The sequence below is a fragment of the Rhinopithecus roxellana genome, chromosome 3, assembly GCF_007565055.1.
Source record: "Rhinopithecus roxellana isolate Shanxi Qingling chromosome 3, ASM756505v1, whole genome shotgun sequence".
NCBI lineage: Eukaryota > Metazoa > Chordata > Mammalia > Primates > Cercopithecidae > Rhinopithecus > Rhinopithecus roxellana.
In genome coordinates this window covers 174,744,462-174,762,202 of record NC_044551.1, presented here as the reverse complement: position 1 = coordinate 174,762,202, position 17,741 = coordinate 174,744,462, and the positions used below count along the sequence as shown (strand labels likewise).

General features: G+C 44.6%; 1 protein-coding gene across 6 annotated transcripts in view; it reads left to right on the top strand.

Annotated features, from left to right (window-relative positions):
- Nucleotides 1–17,741, top strand: part of KCNIP1 (potassium voltage-gated channel interacting protein 1) — a 397,622-nt gene that overhangs the window by 313,679 nt on the left and 66,202 nt on the right. Inside the window, exon 2 of one of the 6 annotated variants that reach the window (XM_010364880.2) lies at nt 7,347–7,508. The exons of the other annotated variants lie outside the window; for them this stretch is intronic. The gene's annotated coding sequence lies outside the window, so the exon portion shown is untranslated. The remainder of the gene's footprint in view (nt 1–7,346; nt 7,509–17,741) is intronic. 6 annotated transcript variants of the gene reach the window in all.

Below are 17,741 nucleotides of genomic sequence, written 5' to 3'. Positions count from 1 at the left end.
TCGTCCTTCTCCAGGAGATGCTAATCTCCCGAAGAGTCTCCTCTCCAATCTGAGAACTGGGGCCTTTCCTGCCTTCCTGCCACCAAACAGTCCTGGAGTAGAGGAGAGCCAGAAGCTTTGCCACCTCCCCAAGCTACATCTAGGAAGAGACACCAAGCCCACTTGTCCTGACTCTCAAAGCCTACTTAAAAGCTTAGGTTCTGTCATCACAAGATCATGGGCAAAAGCCCTCGCCTGGTCCTAGAGAGAGTGGAGTCAGAAACACTCTCAGCATTTGAGTCTTTTGTTCCTCCTCTGTCTATCCTCCTTTCCCTCCAGCCCAGAGAATCTTCCTCTACTCCCTGGAGAGAAACCTATCCCACACACCCTCACATATTCTTCAAGATCTGTTGGTTAAGGCATCCAACTTATTGCTTGAGCATTTCAAGGACTGGGCTTTGGAAAACCAAGAATGGGAGTTGCAAAGTCTTCCTTAAAACTCAAAAACTGGGCTCATGGGTGCTCTTCTCTTTTTCTTGGCATTTGCCTAAAAGCTTCCCTGAGGACACCTGGGAGAGGCCATCTCACCACTTCTTGAATCAGGGATAGGGGATAGGGAAGAAGACACTGGGGAAAGAAGCACTATGTGGTATTTCAGATCATCCTGGCTCAGGTGTTGGTTCTGATCCTCTCAACGACTCTCGAGGGAATATGTCAGCTCCATTTGGCAGACTGAGACCTGAGTCTCAGAATGACTTGTCCATGGTCACATAGTTGCTAAATAGCTGAGCCAGACTGAAATTCTGGGGTATTTGACTTTAAAGTCCCAGCCTTTAAATCATCCCACACTTGCTTATTCCAACTTGGACTTGCTGGAGTCCCATAGACAGAGGCTGCTCTCCCACCGTGCTGAAGCTGTTGCATACTGGGTTTCAGCAGGAGAAAGGAGGGTGCCTGGGCTTCGTCTCCACCCAGCTGCCTCTCCCCCAGCAGCTACACCAGGCCAGCCAAGGGGATTTTAGCCCGAATCCAGGGTTTCTCCTACAGAAGACAAGGAGTTTGGGCATTGCCAGAGTTAGAAGAACAGAAAGAGAATGTTCTGGATTTCTCATCAAAGGCCCCTTGCCTGAGAAATATAACTAAATTCACCCTTAGGTCATCTTACAGTCTGTCCTGCCCCAATGTTCCCCACTCAGGGAATTGCTCCACCCACATCCTGGTCCCCAAACCAGAGCCCTGGGAGTCAACCTTGACATTTCCTCCCCTACATCCCTAATCAGTCAAGTCCTGTTTATCCTGCCCTCTGAGAGTCTGCACCTACATCTCTCTCCTCTCCTTCCCACATACCATGGCCCAGCAGCTTTACCATCGTGTCTCACGGATCTCTGCACTGCTCCCAGCTGACCTGTGCCTTCACTCCTGCCCCCTCCTCCAGCCCTGTGTACACTCCCTTCCACCACCCTTTCTATACTCTCCTCCAATCCTATCTACACCCTCCTTCAACCCTGTCTGTACTCTCCTCCAATCCTGTCCACACACTCCAAACAAAGTCATATTTCTTTTTTTTTTTTTTTTTTTTTTTTTTTTGAGACGGAGTCTCGCTCTGCCGCCCAGGCTGGAGTGCAGTGGCCGGATCTCAGCTCACTGCAAGCTCCGCCTCCCGGGTTTACGCCATTCTCCTGCCTCAGCCTCCCGAGTAGCTGGGACTACAGGCGCCCGCCACGTCGCCCGGCTAGTTTTTTGTATTTTTAGTAGAGACGGGGTTTCACCATGTTAGCCAGGATGGTCTCGATCTCCTGACCTCGTGATCCGCCCGTCTCGGCCTCCCAAAGTGCTGGGATTACAGGCTTGAGCCACCGCGCCCGGCCACAAAGTCATATTTCTAAGACAAATTTGACCATGCCACTTTCTCCCACAGGTCCCCACCACCTCCTGGATCCCATCCTCAGTGTTAGCCAGACACTGCCAAGGCCTTGTGATCTGCCCCGCCCATGTCTCTAGCCTCATCCTGTGACTCCTCCTATACTCTGTGTTCTGGCCATGCCGACCGATGGGCTCCTCTTCCTGCACCCCCATCCACTCTTGCACATCCTGCACTCTGTGCCTGAACAGCTCTGTTTCTCTTCTTTTCTTCCGGCACATGTCTGCTCTACCTGCAGGTCATCTTAGATATCCCTTCTCCTAGGAAGGCTTTCCTAACCTCTCAAAACAGGCTCAGTTCCCCTCTTCAATTCTCACTGGCCCCCTCCCTAGCATTTCCCTCTCTGCATTGTAATTCCACCTTGTTCAAGTACTCATCTCCCCACTACCCTATAAGATCTAGGAGGGTAGAGTCTGGGTCCCATTCATTTCTGTACCCTGAGTATTTAGTAAAGACAGGGTTTCACCGTGTTGACCAGGCTGGTCTCGAACTCCTGAGCTCAGGTAATCCACCCGCCTCAGCCTTCCAAAGTGCTAGAATTACAGGCATGAGCCACCACGCCCGGCCCTCTGCATTCTTTTATTCAAAACTATTTATTGAGATCTACTATTGGTTATATTTTGGGGATGAACAAGGCAGACAAGGTGCCCTGCCCTCAAGAGGTTTTCAGTTTAGTGGGGAGCAAAGCAAAAAGACAAACAAACAGTTAAATATAACATCTAGTAGTGATAAACACTTCAAAGAAAACTAAAGCAGGGGCAAGAGAGCATGGGGAGATTGATGTTTTAGACAAGGTGGTAAAGGGAGGTCTCTCTACAGAGGTAGCATTTGAGCAGCAGCCCGAGCACTCAGAAGATCCTTGGTAAAATTTAGTTGACTCCTGAACTAACTGAGTGTCTCACTCAGTGAAAGCCTCTAACCCATTTTTCTAGAAGTCTTTCCCTTCAGCTCATTTTGTTCCAAGTCACAGGCATCAGGCTTGGAAGACCTGAGTGGGAGAGTAATTAACCTAATACACAGCACAGGGAATGGAAGCCCGAACCCCCAGAAGCCTTTTCTGCAAAAGGGCCAGGGCTTGCGTAATAAAATGGTGCTTTCATTCTCATTAATGGGGCAATTGATTTAAAGAACAGACCCAGTGGCTTATTGATCAGTTTTAATCATTAGAAAATGCTGAATTAATGAATCTAACTGCCATGAGGCCCCTGTGGGATTTGGGGAAGGCCAGTTAGGTACAATAACCTTGTCCCCTTCCAGTCCAGCAGACAGATTTATTTACAGAAATCCAGATTTTTTTTTTCTGGAAAAAAAGTCAAAGAGTCACTGGGGGTTAAACCATGTTTTCAGCTGACCTGAGAGATCATCCCAAGCCTTTGTAATATGCCTGTTTCTCCTGCCATGCTCTGTTCCTATCTAGCTTTTCAGAACAAACTTTTCATTTTAGAATAGTTTGAAATTATAGTTACAGAAAAACTTCAAAGATAGTAAGAGAGTTCCCACATCCTGCACACCTGGCAACCCCCGTTGGTAACAGCTTAGGTTAACACTGTCACCACTAATGGACCAATGTTGCAATGTTGTTATTTGCTCAAGTCAATACTTAACTCAGACTTCCTGAGTTTTTACTTGAAGTCCTTTTTCTAGTTCAGGATCCCACATTCCATTTAGTAGGCGTGTCTCCTTAGACTCCTCTTGGCTGTGACCGTTTCTTAGGCTTCCCTGTTTTGGTGACCTTGACAATGTTAAGGAGATATTGGGCAGATGTCTGTAGAATGTCCCTCAACTGGGTCTCATCTGAAGCTTTTCTGATGATTGCACTAGGGTTTGGGGAGGAAGAGCACAGAGGTAAAGTGTCATTCACATCACATCATTTGAAGAGTGCATGCTATCAACACAACCTACCACTGCTGATGGTGACCTCGATCACCTGGCTAAGGTCGTGTTTGTCAGGTTTCTCTGCTGTGAAATCATTTTCCTCTCTTCCTCTCTTGGCTCTTTGGAAGGAAGTCACTGTGTGCAACTCACACTGAAGGAGTGAAAGTTATAGACCCTCTTTGAGGATGAACCATCTTCATGAATTATTGGGAATTATTCTGCATAAGAGGTTTGTTTATAATAATATGAGCTCATGGATATTTGTGTTGACACTTTGGGTTATAATCCAATCGTATTTTACTTCTTTTGTTGCTCAAATTATTCCATCTTTGGCTACTGGGGGCTCCTGCAGTTGGCTCCTATGTCCCTATCATTGAGGGGTTTGGGTTTTGTGTGTGTTTGAGTGTGTGTGTGTGTGTGTGCACTTCTTCACTGTTGGCAGCAAAAGATGGTTAGGCTCACTTTGAGCATCTCCTGCCCTGGCCCTGGAGCCACTCCAAGGAACCTCCAAGAATCTCTGATTTCTTTTATTACCGGTTCCTACTATAATTTTCATAATGGGCTGTCATTTTGTTTTGTTTTGTTTTCTTTATAATTATAAGGGTAAGTCAGGTCATTGCATAAAATATAGCAAAGATATGAAAGAATGAAAATAAATATCCCAAATAACCCAAACGGCAAAGAAATCCAGCATCAACATTTTGGGGTACTTTCATCTGGACTTTTTGCTAGTTGCTGGCTCTTAAGAAGTCTGTGCTTTCACTCTTGATCTCTGCCAGACCAAGGGGCCTGATTTGCCTCTCTGCCCCAGCATCTGTGGTTGCAGCAGCGATTCCATTTGGCCATCCTCAGGTGGTCTGCTCACTGAGCCCCTGCCTGCTTCTCCCTCCAGGAGACTGCAGGCCCAAGAGGCCAGGAGCCAGGGTGTGTCCTCCAGCAGACTCTGAGGAAGTGAATACATCATTGTTCTATGACTTCCAACATGATAGTTGACCTCATTTTCCTCTTCTCTATGAAGTAAATGAGATAATATATACAAAGTGCTCAAAGAAAGGCCTGGTAAGAAACAGGTATCTTAAAAAGTGAAAACTATCGGCCAGGTGCAGTGGCTCATGCCTGTAATCCCAGCACTTTGGGAGGCCGAGCGGGTGGATCGTGAGTTCAGGAGTTCGAGACCTGCCTGACCAACACGGAGAAACCTCCTCTCTATTAAAAACAGAAAATAAGCTGGGTGTGGTGACAGGTGCCTGTAATCCCTGCTACTCAGGAGGCTGAGGCAGGAGAATCGCTTGAACCCAGGAGGCAGAGGTTGTGGTGAACCGAGATCATGCCATTGCTCTCCAGCCTGGGCAACAAGAGTGAAACTCCGTCTCAAAAAAAAAGTAAAAACTGTCAGTATTATAACTGTAATTACTATTAGCAATCCGAAGATACACATATCTAATGATAGAAGTTCAGGCATAGTGTGGTAGACAGGTGCCTGGGAGGGATGAATTTCCACAAGCAAACTGCCTTCTCCTTGGAGACCTAATGAAATTCATCTGGTCCTTCTTGAGAATTTGACTGAGTTGGGAACTGTGTCTCTACCAGATCAGCAAATGGAAGAGAAGCTTACTGGGGCTCTAGCTGAAAAGAGTATGTGCTGAGGGGCAGTATTGCACTGTGGTTGAGAACATGAGCTCTAGAGCCAGGCTGCTCAGGTTCAAAGCCCAGCTTCATCAATTACCTGCTGGGCAGCAGTCTGAGTTATTTTAACCTCACTAGGCACAATGTAAGGACAACAATATTGAATATCCCATAAAGATGCTGGGAATGTCAAATAAGTTCACAAATGGAAGAACTTGACACAGTACCTAGCCCAGAGTAAGCAACCAATTAATATTACTCGAGTTACTGTTTTTATTACTTCATCATTCAGGACTCTTTAGGTTGCAAGAACCAGGAAAGCCAACCCAGAATCACTTAAACAAAAGGGAATGTATTGGCTCATGTAACTGAACTTCAACATTTTACAGAATCTCATTGGCTCTGATGGGCTCATATGTCCATCCCCAAACCAATCACAGTGACTGAGGGATTATCCAAAGGTCACACTGGCCACTTTGATTCACAGGTTTTATCCCTACAGGAAATCACAGGTAGTAGATGTGGGGCTGCAGAAATGCAATATGCACTTTTCCTTGAAACTGCGTCCCTTTTCCCTGTGGATGAAGCTTGAAAGGAGAACTCTCTAAGAGATTAAGTATTGAGCTGATGCGCAAGTCACAGGCAGAAATAAGAGTAGCTGTGCAGCCAGGCTCCTGGCCAGGGAGGGCAGGTAAGGAGGGGAGGCAAAGTTTGGTAAACAGGAAGCTAATCTATGGGCAAGAATCATTTTCTTCAGCATCCCGACCTCTCCTAAAAGGTTCTCCACTGGTCCCTGCTAGGACAAAGGAATTACCACCAGACTCGAGTCAGGAGTCCTGGGCTGGTTCTGCTGTATGACATGGGACAGGTGGCTTGCCTGGTCTGGGCCACAGCCTCCTCCTCTGTCAATGAGCAGGTTGGTTGTTCCAGCACCATGTCAGCCCTAGAAATCTCTGAATTATGGACCAGATCAGTAATTGCTCTCTTGCATTTACTTTTCCTTCAAATAAAGAGATTGGCGTACAGAGGAGGAGCCCAGTGCAGCTGAAATGGTTGGCTCAGGTTCCAGAACTCAGAAACCAGACAAGAGTTGAGAACCCATGATGTGGGAGGAGGGGTGTGCCACTCCTTACTAGTGCCTAATCTGTTTGAGACACTAATGTTTCAGTATTATCCACAGATTCTGATGCCAGGAAGCCCAGATGACTGGGGTCAGTCATTAGCATGCTTTCTGGAGGTGGTTCCCAGGCACAGGCTACCTGCAGTCTGGCTGGATGGGCCCTGCACCATGCTTGCTTCTGGGAACCTGGTTTTGTGGTTGCCATAATCTCTGAAAGAATCACTAGGCCACCCTCTGGGTGGGTCCTTCTGTAGGAATTATGGATAAAATTGTTCCAGTATTCTTACCTTCTTGGGGAACCCTTCCTGGATTCCCAGACTGGGCTGGTTGTCCCTGCATCCTAGCCCCACAGCCCTCCTGCTTCTCTTTCTCATCACAGTCTTGTCATCTCTACCAATTGTCGGCCCACTTCACTGAACATGTGAATAAAGGGACTGGGGTCTCTCTAGCCCCTAGCATAGATCTGACACATAGTGTGCAATCTCTATTAAATGAATGAATGAATGAACGAATGAATGAATACATTTAGATAATTCAGATTACTCTTTCTAGCTCAGCAGTGCAAAGCAGGAAAACATGCCATGAATATGATTTATGGCAAGTTTTTAAACCTCTCTGAACCTCAGTTTCACCTCTGATAAAATAAATAGAATAATTTGTCCTTACTTCATGAGACTCTTTTGAAGATTAAATGAGATAATGCATACACTACTACTCACTGTCCTTACTTGAATATTCCTAGGTCCTTGGTGCTACATTAGGTTACAAAGAATGTATTTAAAGTAATAGAGTGATATTTAATAAATATTCATTTTCTTTCCCCAGAACTACCTTAAATTAATTTGTTGAAAGGATGGATGGATGGTGGATGGATTGAAGTATCGGGCTTCCAGCAGCAGGGGATGGAGTGAGTGTGTGGATACCGCTGGCTCAGCAGAAGGTTATACCATTTTAGAGTAACTATCTTGGACTTCGGAGAGTTCCTGGGTATGAAGGTTTGGCTTTAATTAAAGTCTCAGCACAGTGTTAAATGCCATTTTATTTTAGGTCATAATTAACACTAATGAGATGAGTGGATCACAAACAGCGCACATTTTGAGAAAGTGAAAAACAACATCTGAGCTTGGTGGTTTCCATTTTCGCTTTTCCCCCTCCCATGCTCTGTTCAATTAAAAGTTTTGAGAAAATATTACAACCATACTCCTTGTCTTTGTGGTAATGAAGCATATTAATTTCAATGTGATGAATACAATATTCCACTGACTTTTTTATTCCCTTATCTACAAAAGTTTAAAATAATGAACCAATTAAATCAGGAGAGAAGAATGCAGGGTTTGCCTGGGGCTCCAATTCAGCAACCAGAGAACTGAAAGAACAAACTTTTTTGACAGAGTCTGGGCCAGACTTCATCCCTTACCTATAGCGGAAAAACACTAAGTCAAATTGGGCAGATGCGGACCAGCACAGAACACATACTATATTGAGGATGGAAAGGCCAGGTTCTAGACCATCCTTTAATATTTTCTCAGTGAATATTTGTTGGATGAATGCATGGATGGATGGATGAATAGATGGATGGATGGGCAGATGGACGAAGGGAGAGATGGATGAATGAATTGTTGGATGAAATTGAACGATGAAGCAGATGACCTCCCATGGTCTGATTCTTTCTAAGGTAGCAAATTAAGCCTAGGATGGGCTAACCTAACCCTTCCAAGGACTTAGAAATTAGGGCAAGAACTTACAGGTAAGGGTTCAGTTCTCTGACCTCACTCCCCTAGAGGCATAAACTATAAATTATAGAATTGGCCTGAGCTCAGTTTCCCTGGGAGCTCTGCTCTAAAGCAGAGCCCCTTCTCCCTGCACCAGTTTGGTTAACCCAGGTAAGGCTGAGCCTCCCCCAGCAGGAGCTTCTGCTTTGGAAGAGAACATCTTGGGCCAGGCATGATGGCTCATGCCTGTAATCCCAGCACTTTGGGAGGCCAAAGTGGTGGATCGCCTGAGCTTAGGAGTTCGAGACCACCCTGGGCAACATGGTGAAACCCCTTCTCTATTAAAATACAAAAATGCAGCACACCTGTAATCCTAGCTACTGGGGAAGCTGAGGCAGGAGAATCGCTTGAGCCTGGGAGGTGGAGGTTGCAGTGAACTGAGATCACGCCATTGCACTCCAGCCTGGGCGACAGAGTGAGACTCTGTCTCAAAAAATAAAAAAAATTCAAAAAAGAAGAGGACATCTGGAGCAGGCCTGTGAACCTGACACATGGTCCAGGTATCTCCTTGAGGACCTCTGGAAGTCTCCCCACCTCCCTGTGGTCCTTTAGGCATTAACACCACCTTGACACTGTGTCTTCTGAGGCAGTCTGGAAGTTCATACCCCACAATCTCTGTGTACCTTATCCCCCATTCTGTTCTCTCCATTGCAGATGGTTTAAAACACACACACATACACACTCAAAATGTTGCTCCTTTGCTTAAAACCCACTGTGGCCAGGCTAGACAAATCCTTAACACAGTCTACAATATTCTGCATGGCCTGGCCCCTGGGTGTCTCCCAACCCGATCTGTCGCACACCACCTCCACCCTCACCTGTTCCCCGGTCCTAGTACTGACCTTTGCTTCATTCCTACACACCTCTTCAGCAGTTAGGCCCCCACAGCCCTCAGAACCTTTACACTTGCTGTCTCTTTTGCTTTAAATGTTCTTGCCCAACCTACCACCTAGTTAATGGCTATTCCTCCTTCAGCTCTTAGCTAAAGCATCACTTCCTCAAGGAGGGCAGCCCTGATGAAACTTGCTATACAAACTCCAGCCTGGGTTGGGCCTTATCTTTATGCTGTCATGGCCCTGGGCAGTTTTCCTTTATGGCACTAATCACGGCTTGTATGATACACTTATGCTATTATTTGAGTTACATCTGTCTCCCTCATTACGCCATTAGCATAAGAACCATTTATTTTTAATCATTGTGTCCCTAGTCCTTAGCATAGAGCCTGGCTCATAATAGATGCTTAATAAATATTTGCTGAATAAATGAATGAGTGAATGAACAAATGCCTCATTCAAGAGCTTTGGCTCTTCCTGCACTACTACACTACTTCTATTTTTCATCTCTTAACTCTCAAAGCACTTTCTTTGTGCTGGGCCTATGCTGGGAGCTTCGACAGTAAAGCTTAGACAGTAAACTACAGTTGCTCTCAAGCAGTTCACAATATAACAAAAAAGAGACACAAATACACAGTGACAATACAGTGTGCTGAGTGCTACAATAGATGGAGGAGTGCGATTTTATGGATGTGAAGAAGAAATCCTTCTATTCCTCACTGGAGGCTTCACTAAGGAGATATTCCCTAAGCTGCTTCTGGAAGGAAAAGGTATTGGCCAAGAAAATAAGGGTGGAGGCAGAACTTCAGGTGAGAGGACCAGCATATGCAAAGCTTCAGAGCGCAGAACCTGGCACTGGAAACAAAATGCAAGTCACTTCAAGGACTGAGTCCTGGATGAGGACATCGGGCTATGAGAGATGAGGCTGGGGAGGGAGGCAGGGGCCAGATCACAGAGGTCTTTCAATGACAGCAACATACGGCAGCTGTAGAGACAGCATGGAAGGGACTGGCATGGTGAGACCTGTGATTTGGAGAACTCCCTCTCTAAGGGGTTCAGAAAAGAGATGTCCATATTTCAAGTGAAGGACTTCTTCCCCTGGAGAAACTGAGGCTCTGCTCCAGGGCTGTCCATCAAATTCCTTCTCAGAATCCAAATGCTTCCAAAGGATGCTCAGTGTGGCTGACCTTGCTTATTCATTGTGGGGAGAATTAATTTCAGGGCGGGGAATTTTAAAAAAATATAAGATTAAGCAGTGTAATCAGCTGCTGCTGAAAGTTGCAAATGCAATAAATAATAATAGCATTGAGAGCTGTTTTTAATAACTCACCAGTGTAATTTAGCCTCGGCTTCTTGGAGCATATTTAAAATATGTCATAGTGTGTCTAATGGCAAATGCCTCATTGCCAGCCTCTGAAGACAAATGTCTTCCCAGGAGGGAGGGGGACAGAAAATAGAGGAGAAATTGGAGGATTTGATTGCAAACAGGGTGTAGGAAGGCAAGCATTGTTCATTCTGACACCACTAATTCAAAATCTGTGATCTTTGCCTAGACAATAAGTTTTAGTTGGTTTGTCTTGAAGGGTGAAGCAGATGGATAGTAATAATATGGCAAAGGGGATATTTATAATTCGTAAGAGAAGAGATTGTTTTCAGAATCTGTAGAATCGCCATTTTCATGCAGTCCACATTCTAATTACAGATCATCCCAGACTATCTATTATGGCAGGTCCCCAGGCAACTGATATCTTGACAACATTTGTTTTACTTAGTTGAGTTACTAAATATTCATGATACCATGAAAATGTGTTATTTAAAAGTGTTTGATGAATCCCGAGTTTTAGTAATTCATACATGCTGTCCCCACCCAACCCTGATTAGTCTAAACTGGTGGGATGGGGCTAGGAGTCCTCCCCTCTCAGGTAAACAACTTGACACAGTTAAAGTGAGATGAGCTTTGGAGTCAGACAGACCCGAGTTCAAACTCTAGTTCTACCACTTACTAGCTGCGACGTTTTGCAATTTAAACTCTGAGGCTCTATTCCCGATCTCTTAAGTGAGAGTGGTGATGCTGATGACCATGACAGTTAGTATTTATGGATGGCCTATTGCATTATCTCTATCACAACGATACAGTGACATAGGTCTACCATGGTTCCTGTTTCACAGATGAGGAAACTTGAAACTTAGCAAACTCAAGTAAGTTTCCTGAGGCACAGTGAATTACCACTCTGGGACCTAACGTCTGTTCTGGCTGGCTTCAAAGCCCATGCTATTAAGTGGGCTCTGATACTATCTTGTACAGTTGGGGGAAGATTTGAGAAGATATGTGTAAAGTATAGTTCCTGGTATGTAATTAAGACTTTGTAAATATCTCTTATACGGAAGGACTGAATTTCTCTTCCTTGGCTGTGTCCTCATGGGGAGATATAACGTCTATGTCACTCTCAAAGCTTTGTTAATGTCCTTGTCACTCTATATCCTTGTCCAAGTTACTCCACACCCTTCAAAGCCTCAGGTTTTTAATCTGTAAAATGGCGATGTGGGGGTAGTGAGTGAGAGCTCTTACACATACTGCTAGGTTGGGGGTAAATTAGTGAAACAACTTTGGGAAACAATTTGGCAATACTTAGTAAAAGGTGCATAGATCCTGTGACACAGCAGTTCTATTCCTGGGATAAACACTAAAGCGGGTTGTCTCCACCTCTGCACTACTGACACTTGGGACAGATGTTTCATTGTGATGGGGGCTGTTCTGGGCATTGTAGGGGATTTAGCAGCATACCTGGCAATTTATTCCCAAGAAGAAAGCAATGAGGAAGCATGGAAGGGAGGGAGGAAGGAAGGAAGGAAGGAAGGAAGGAGGAAGGAAGGAAGGAAGGAAGGAAGGAAGGAAGGAAGGAAGGAAGGAAGGAAGGAAGGAAGGAAGGAAGGAAGGGAAGGAAATATTTAATAGTTAAGTTACATCCACAGGTTTGATTATAAATGTGTGTATTGAATTGGAATTTCTGTTGAAATTCTGATACCTTCTAGACAAAGAAGGTAAAAATTGAAACATGTCAATGGATATCTAAATGTCATTACTCACTGGTTTTATTTGCAAATGGCTTTCCATTGACAACAGTTACATTTTGTTCAAAGCAAAAAATGACTGGTGCTGACAATCTACAGGAACATGGTGCAGTCATTAATGAATGTTCTCATTATTTCTCCCTGCTGGGAGGCATCGATCACCATTCTCCAGCCTGTTTTAAGCAGAGACCTACATCTCCACCTGTCAGCTTGGAACCCTAGTACAGGATGTTGATGAGATGGAGAATGAAGAATGGACCCTGCAGGCTGAAATTTTGGGAGAGTAGGTTCTGAAATTTATCCCAAAGGACACGGAATCCTGGAAGCAGGGGTCAAGATCCTCCCAAAATTGATCTCCCAGAACGCTTGGAATGATTGTTCCGAGGGTTTTCTAAAATGCCAGGGGAAAACCAGGAAGCTTCTCTCCCGTTGTCTTCCCTCCTTCCTCCCCAGTCTCCATGGAGCTGACAATAAAATCAAATAAGCAGACCTGACTGAGAATTAACTCCTGAGGGACAGAGACCCTGGGGATAGAGAGCCAGCCCTGCTGGATTCCACAAGGTGCTGCTTAAAGCACGACACCTCTTCCCGATGATAGATTTTGAAAGAAGGCCTGATAGCTAGATGCGCTGAGGGTTTTTTGTGGTTTTTTTGTTTTGTTTTTTTTTTTAACCTTCCAGCGTCTGTCTAAAATTGCTCTGGGCTGGGTACAGTGGCTTCCACCTGTAATCCCAACACTTTGGGAGCTGAGGCAGGAGGGTCACTTGAGCCCAGGAGTTTCAGACCAGCCTGGGCAATATAGTGAGACATCTATGTCTAGAATTTTTTTAATTAGTTGGGCTTGCTGCCTGTGCCTCTAGTTCCAACTACTTGGGAGGCTGAGGTGGGGGGGATCACTTGAGCCCAGGGTGCTGAGGCTGCGGTGAACCATGATTACACTCCAGCCTGGGCAACAGAGTGAGACCCTGTCTCAATATATATGTATATATAGGGCCGGGTGCAGTGGTTCACGCCTGTAATCCTGCCACTTTGGGAGGCCAAGGCGAGTGGATCACGAGGTCAGGAGTTCGAGACCACCCTGGCCAACATGGTGAAACCATGTCTCTACTAAAAAATACAAAAATATTAGCTGGGCATGGTGGCGCGCACCTGTAGTCCCAGCTACTCAGGAGGCTGAGACAAGGCAATCACTCGAACCCGGGAGGCAGGGGTTGCAGTAAGCTGAGATTACACCAATGCACTCCAGCCTGGCAACAGAGCAACACCCCATCTCGAAAATAAAATAAAATTGCTCTGTAAGTTGACACCACTAAAAATATCATTAGTGGTTATAATAATTAAGATAAAGGAGAAAACTGTGCAGAGCCCAGCACAGTGCTCACTCCATGGAAAATCCTGATGACATTTAGCTTCCCTCTCTTTGCCCCCATTTTCTTATCTGTAAAACAGAAATAATGCTGTATCCTAATTCAAAAGTTGATTATGGAGAGTGGCATAGTATTTTTTCAACAAATATTTATTGAGAAACTGCAACATGCAAATAGATGTAAAAGGTTAAACAGAACTTTGCAAATTGAAAATCCTAAAGGACATTTTAGACTTTGTGAACTTCCTAATAGGTCAGACTTTTTATCTATCTGCAGTGTCCAACAGGCGCAAGAGCTTGGGTGGACTGTGAATATCTAAGAAAAGAGAGAGGAAAGGAGGGAGGAAGAGGAAAGAAGGAAGGAAGGAAAAAGGGAGGGAGGGAGCCAGGGAGGCGGGGGCAGGGAGAGAAGGGGGAGGAAGAGGAAAGAAGGAAGGAAGGAAAAAGGGAGGGAGGGAGCCAGGGAGGCGGGGGCAGGGAGAGAAGGGGGAGGAAGGGAAGGGAGGAAAGGAAAGGAAAGGAAAGGAAAGGAAAGGAAAGGAAAGGAAGGGAAGGGAAGGGAAGGGAAGGGAAGGGAAGGGAAGGGAAGGGAAGGGAAGGGAAGGGAAGGGAAGGGAAGGGAAGGGAAGGGAAGGGAAGGGATTACAGGTGGGAGGGAGGGAGGAAGGGAGATATCATTATTATTGTGCAATTGTTATCTTTATATAATTTAAACAAACCCATCCTGTGCCCACAAAAGGGCACCAAGATAAAGGCTAAGATAAAGAACACACGAATCATTTTCCCATTTTGGTCAGTGATGGGAATGGGAATGATTTTCTCTCTGAACCATAACCATCTTGTGGTTAAATAATTGCTTTCTGATAGAATCAGGAGCTCTGAGATGGTGCTCTGAGGAGTTCTTTAATCTCTTTTGCACCTTTTAAAGAAAAGAAAACTTTAAGTGCAATTATTGGCATTATTTTAATACCAACTGCAGCAGAACATTCTGGAAAATGAGGCCCCTATCAAATTAGTTTGTCCAAATGAGGTTTAGAGAGTACCTTACCAGGAGAACCAGTCAGAAAGCCCCCGTGGCAGCAGCAAGCCCTGTTGAGTCAAGGGCACATGGATGTCGTACTGCACATGTGTTTTCAGATAACTAAGTGAATTGCTCCGATCTTGTGGGACATTGCACCACGGGGCCTCTCCATTTACTTCAGGTTACACAGCAACAAGCAAGCTGAGAGCAGCAGAAGTAGCTAGCTAAAATTGCATTTGATTTTGTGACTGCTAGAGGCTGATACTCAAGTGAAGTTTAAGCAAAAACAAATCACACTCAGCTGAAAACATTTACCTGGAAGAAAGATCTGTGGCTGGAGAATTGAAGTTCATGCACCCAGCAATTTCCAGAGGAAGTCTGATTCCCCTCCCTGAAATAATACTCCTACCTCTCCCCAGATCCAGATCTCCAGACTATACCTACTCAATATGTGACTTGTCCATAGGGCCCAGCTGATCATTATTGCCTCGAGCTTATGGTTAATAATAATAGTAATAATTATACTAATATCATTATTCTTTCTACACATAATTACTAATTCATCTTAATCTCACAACTCTATGAAGTACACACTGTGAATATCTCTGTTTTAGAGGTGAGAAAACTTAGGCCCAGGGAAGTTAAGTAACTCACCACAGTCACAGAGCTAAGTAGGAGGCAGAGTTAACAGTCAATATAGGCTTCTGACCCAGAGAGTGTGCTCTGGACGTCTGTGCCACACTGCCATTCACTGGGTATCAGGGACTGTGCTGAGCAGTCTATGGCATCATCTCATTTTGTTATTGTAACAACTCTGTGCTATGGATATCAATATTATCCCCAGGTGAGGAAACTGGCTCCAAAAGCTTGAATGACTTATAGTGGTCACACACCTAGTAAGTGGCAGAGCTAAAATTCAAACCCAGAGCTAAAATTGTTTGTCAAAAGCTTGGCATTTGTGAGTGTGACCATCTTGGTTTCCAAGACCCCTGGGAGACCTTACAGACCACGGCCAGTATTCATTTGTCAAGATGCAAGGACCTAAATTGGAATCCAGTCTTTTATGATGTCTGGATCATACCAAAAGTCAGGTATCTGGTCCATGAGGTTAGCTAATCCTCCCCGATCCCACGCCCCCCCACCCCCAACACACATCATCCTCACCCAGAGAAACCTTTTCACAAATCATCAAACCTTTGTTTCTTTAAGGCAAATGGACCCGAGGGGGAAAAAAATGCCTATCAGTATTGATAAGGAATTGAAGAGGACCAATAACGTGAAGATTCTTGGCCAAAAAAAAAAAAAAATAGTAATTTGGGACAAATTTAGTAAGAGAAATATCAAAATCTATGCAGGCTCACATCTCCAATACAAACATATTCATCTTACACTCTATATGGAAATAGTAAAAAGCAATTTGTGAAGTAGATTCCATGAGTGCTCCAATTAGAGCAAACATTTCTCATCAAATGAAGGATGGAACGTCAATAAAGATTTCAAAGCTGGTTACATGTAGAGAGATTTGTGCAGAAACCTTGTGGCTCTGATGGAATTGGGATGTGAGAAGAAGGCAGGTTTTCTTTTCTTTTTTTTTTTTTTTTTTTTGTTTTTTTTGTTTTTTGACATGGAGTCTCGCTCTGTCGCCCAGGCTGGAGTGCAGTGGTGGGATCTTGGCTCACTGCAAGCTCTGAGAAGGCAGGTTTTCTAATAAACAATTCATGTATCTTTCACAAATGCCAAATCACAGACTCAGCTTGGGACATATGAGGACAGCACAGACTTTGGAGGCAGGTAGACTTTGGGTTCTTACTCAGACACCCACTGCTATGAGACCTGGATTTCCTTCTGACGTTATTGGGAATAAGAAGTGGCACCTCACCATTTCTAGGAAATAGTAGGTAAGTCTTTCTGGTTGCCACTGAGGTGGCTCACCTGAGACACAGGTGCTCCTAAAGTTCAAGATTGGGAGACAATCAGAAGGGGAATTGTCTGTGAAGTCAGAATTCTTGGAAGAACTTAAGTCTTTACACAGTAACAGCAAAGCAGAAAGTGGGAACCACTACTCCTCCTTCTTGTATCATTCTTTCCCAGAAATACCAGAAAGCAGTAAGGCATTAAGTCTAATTCCTGGCACCTGACCTTATATCTAACAGATGCTCAGTATTACCTGTTGATGAGACCTCACTCGGAATGTTTTGTATGCAGCACAAAAGGGCAATAGATGAAATTTTGGGATGGGAGCCCAGGAAAATGGCTGAGAGGAGAGCTTCTGCCTAGATTATATATGAGCTTGCAAAAAGGGAGAATACACAGGAGGGAAGATCAAGAACAGCATGAGTTTTATAAGGCAGAGAGTTGTTGTAAAGGAAGCAGTAGGGAGAGGGGAAGGAGTTAGTAGAAACCTAGAAGAGATACAGCTAAGAGAAGCCAAGAGAACAAAGTATTGACTTACCAGAAACATAGAAGTCTTCCTGCTTCTAATTTAATTCCGCATATCTGGATATGCGAATGCCAAAAATTATTACACTTGCTAGGGGTCCAGAGGAGAGGAAACAAAGTAAGTCAGGAAAACCTCTGGGCAGGTGAATTTCTCAGGTTTTCTTCCGGGGCAGATGGAATCTGGAGTGGTAGCGTGGCATCCTGGTAATTCAGAGACAGTGGGGAGGTGAAGAAACACTGATTTGTAGCATTTGCTAATTTCTGTGGTGGCAACACCCTACCATGGCTGATTTCAAGCTAACAAAGATTTAGCAACTGCCTTGCTGATTTCCTGAAAATTTAACAATTAGCTTTCACAAGCTGCAGCGGGCTGACCCCAGGGCATCACTGCCTACACACCAATGAGAATGAAGATTGGCACAAAGAACAGAGCTGAGAGACACAGAGCAGGGAAGACAAGATTTTCCCGAGTCTCAATCCAATATGTAGACTATGTCTCCCTTTTCACAAAGAAGGAAGGGGAGGAGAGGCCAGCCTTCACATTTAGTTATTGTTGTTTTGAATCCATTACACACATGCATAGGAGAAAATTTCAGCAACAGTCACCCTCTGAACGCAGTTCCTCAGTTCTCTTCAGAGGCAACTAAAATGCTCAATTATTAGTGTATTCTTTTGGAAATATTTTATGGATAAGACAGTGTGTGTGTGTGTGTGCAT